We start from the raw sequence: 4,167 nt of genomic DNA on the forward strand, positions 1-4,167 counted from the left end.
CTACTCAGAAACAGTGAATAACAAACTAAGAGATCAATTCAATTCAATAAAATATCTGGAGTCAAATTCCAACAGAAGCTACAGTGTTTGTATAAAAAATGAATTTGCACCGAAAAATAAATGATAAATTCTAAACCAAAGAGCAAAACAAATACAGTGATATAAATGTATTAAAGCAAGGAAACACGGATAATGAGTTTATTGAGTATTAACTTGGAAATTGTAGTGCATGTTAATGTCAGAACTGTGTTTGTGTTTCTATATGTTTCTATGTGTAAGTAAAAGCAATGATGGACTGTAACAACGTTTACAAGTACTTTTACTCTATTTGAGTAGGCCTTCCACATAATCCTACCTAATACTTTTACTTCATTTCAGAGGGAATATTGTACTTTTAACTCCATTTATTTGACAGCCACAATTACTTTTTAGATTAAGATTTTACATAAAAACACATGATGAGACTATAAAATAAAGATTCAATAGCCTAAGTGTTTCTCAACCTTTTTGTCTTGTGAGCTCCTCTATAAAATCAGTGTGCAGGTGTGATGCTTTGTCATGTTTCAGATGTCTATGAGTTGTTGTCAGGTCCACCAAAGAGACATCTCCCCTCTAAACTTCCCACATGGTTTCATCGTTTCAATAACTGTTGAAGGTCCAAAGAGTTAAAAATGATCATATTATTATATTTCACCAAAAATCAAAGATAAGAGAAAAGCCCAAAAACTGAAAACAAATTTGTGTATCAGAACTTTGTTTTTTCTTCTTTCCTCTCCTATTAATCATCTCACGACCCCTCAGATTTATCTGCTGACCCTTTGGAGGGGCCGACCCCTAGATTGGTAACTGTAAAGGTAATGGGTTATTTTTACATTCTGATATTGGTACTGTTACCTAAGTAAAGAGTATTTCTTCCACCACCGAGGAAAGGTGTGCATATGTTATAAACGTTGGCAGGTGACGTGTGACCAAGGAAATATGTGGATATATGGGGAGCGGAAAAAAATCTTTGTATGGCAATAGTGATAGTAGAAAAAATATAAATAATAATAAAAATGAGAAAACAAATAAATATAACTGATAATGAAAGATGATAATAAAATAAGTATGTAATAATAATGATCACAAAATGTCAATGAATATTTCAAGTTTCAAGATAATTGAATTGAGGTTAAACCTGAATATTGGCCAAGTTTTATTTTATCAAAGAAGACTCTCACTTGAGGTCAACAATAAAACTATAAAAAATTCAAATGTGTTTAATGTTATACATTTCACACTTACCATAGAACTATTGTTGTTAAATTTCTTGATTGTATTTATATCATCATTATAAAACTGTCTCCACTGGCACAGCACACAACAAATAATTTCAAAGAACTTAATAGATAAACACATAACACAGGTCATTCCATATTCAGCTATACAAGTCATATCAATAAAACCACACAACACAATATTCAGCTTCATCTATGAGTTAGTCCAAAATAAATATAACATTTACACTGTGCCTGTTGTTATATTTTAGTCTCATTCAGTCAGAGGCTTGTTCCATCCAAATGCTTACAAAGTGCATTGACAAAAACCACCACCAGAACCAGTTATAGTTTAGGAATAAACTGGGAAACATCTTGGTCTTGAGCCCAACTGAATGAGCACCTTTCTTCAACACCTACTGACCTCACAGAATTTTCTTTTGTTCTGTCTATAGGCTGTTTTACATTGAGAAGCTATATTTCAAGCATAATCTAATGAGGCTGCACGTAGGCAATTTTAGAGTCCCTATGTTATTTTAAGTGTGTCTGCACATTTTACATTAAAAGATAGAAAATCAGCAAGAAAACAAGAACAGGAATGCAATATGTATGCACAATATATACAAGTTTGTCCTCTTTGTAGCCATTGCTCTAGAGATGGCAATATTGGTCTGTCGGTCCAGTCTGAAATATCTCAACAACTACTTGATGGATTGCCATGAAATATTGTACATCGTATATTGTATTCATGGTCCCCAAAGGATGAATCCTACAGATTTTGGTGGTCCTCAGACTCTTCCCTTAGTGGCACAAAGAGGTTGAAATTTGTGGTTCAGAGTGAAATATCTCAACAATTATCAGATGGATTGAGATGAATTTTATAACAGATATTCAAGGTCCCTGGAATATACATTCTGACCACTTTGGTAATCTGATGACTTTTCCTCTACTGCCACCACAAGGTTGACTTTTTAGTTCTATATTGAAATATCTCAACTATTAGATGGATTGCTGTGAAATTCAGTTCACACATTCATGTTCCTCAGATGAATTGTAGGATGAATTGTGGTAACTTTGATATCCTGACTTTTCATCTATTACCATCATCAGGTCAAAACTTGATTATGTGCATTTTACTTTGGTTTATCAGTTCTTTGTGTTTATTGATAATTAGCACATGTTAGCATGCTAAAACCCTATGGCAACGTGGTACATTGTAAACATTATACCTGCTAAACATCAACATGTCAGCATTATCATTGTGAGCATGTTAGCATGCTGATATTAGCATTTAGCTCAAGTAGCCACTATGGCTGTAGACTCTTGTTCCTTATTATCTCCTGTCCTTAAACTCCCTTTAAAGAACAAAAGAAACACTATTCAAATATATACAATAAACAGTAAAATAAGTTAAACTAAGATGAAATCGGTTATATAATCTACGAAATATAAAATAATGCAAATTAAAATCCAGATTAAAAGGGTGTGTTCCAAGATAATCTTTAAGAGAATACATTGTAGCAGTGCTACAGTCTAGTGTTTAGCATCAACCCTGGCATGGAACATCCCCAGACCAGGAGGGTGCTGGCCTGTCATGGATCTCCTGGAGGTGTGGGGCCAGAGTGGTTATTTACAGAAAATTTGTTATTTTATTTATAGGAGCAAAGCTGTATGTGTAAATATTGTATGTTTTTTGACTGTGCATGCATAGGTGATTGAAACATGGGAAAAAATTGTTGACCCGGTCAGCCCAAATTGATGCCCCCTTGGCCAGAGGTGCTGCTGATGTAGACCTGCTTGGCCTGCCAACTCACAATATACAAAAAACATGGCATTTAGAAAAAAAGCATGTGTGAAACAAATGCTGATTAATCAATAACAGAAATAACTCTATTTAAAGCTGCAAGCAGCAATGAATGGGCCCTTGCACCTCGCATGTGTCGGAGGAAGCGGCAGTCATGGTATAGTTGCTGGAGGTCCCTTGACACAGCTCTGTGTGGGTCGATTCCCGGCTCCTCCAGTCCACATGTCAAAGTGTCCTTCAGCAAGATACTGAACCCCAAAAATGCTCCTGATGGCTGTGCCATTGGTGTGTGAATTTATGTGTGAATGATTAGATCCTTCTGATGCGCAGGTTGGCACCTTGCCTGGCAGCCCCTGCCATCAGTGAACAAATGTGTGTATGAATGGGGTATGTAGCTTGTAGTGTAAAAGCACTTTGAGTGGTTGGAAGACTAGAAAGGTGCTATATTGAGGTGCGGTCCATTTACCATTTACTTCTTGTTGCCTGTAGGCAATACTACATGAGTGAAATATTAATTTACCAGAGGGCAAATGACATGGACATACATTTCATGAATATTGGACATTGCATGTAGGAGATAACTATCACTTCCTGTGTCCACTATGTGGCACTAGAGAACACCCAATAATTATACGTTCATGTTGCTGTATATCATGTGTAGACCGTTGGGCACCTGGCACTTTCATGCTGGGGCCCTGATAATTCTTTGAAATAATCTTTACGAAAACAAGAGTTTCTTCACACTTTTATGCTTGGGCCCTGATAAAAATTTGCACACTCACACCTGCTGACCAAAAATGAGGAGAGTAACCTTTACAAAATTCAGTTCCTTGCACTTTGTGCCAGGAACCATTGGCCCCTGGCACTTCATGCTCTGGACCTAATGACAAATATATGGAGTTTTGTGGCTGTGGCTGGTAAAAATGGGTGTATGTTTCCATATACAGTCAAAACTATATGCAGGTAAGAATGTGGAGAGACGAATGGCTTCAGGATTTTACAGCTCTCTTTTTATGTTTGCAGGAAGGGGGGAAGACTGGTGATGATATCCAGTGAGATACAAGTGCTGGGTTGACTATAGGGTAGGAAGAGGTCATGGTACACCAG

The sequence above is a fragment of the Thunnus maccoyii genome, chromosome 6 (assembly GCF_910596095.1).
Source record: "Thunnus maccoyii chromosome 6, fThuMac1.1, whole genome shotgun sequence".
Lineage (NCBI taxonomy): Eukaryota > Metazoa > Chordata > Actinopteri > Scombriformes > Scombridae > Thunnus > Thunnus maccoyii.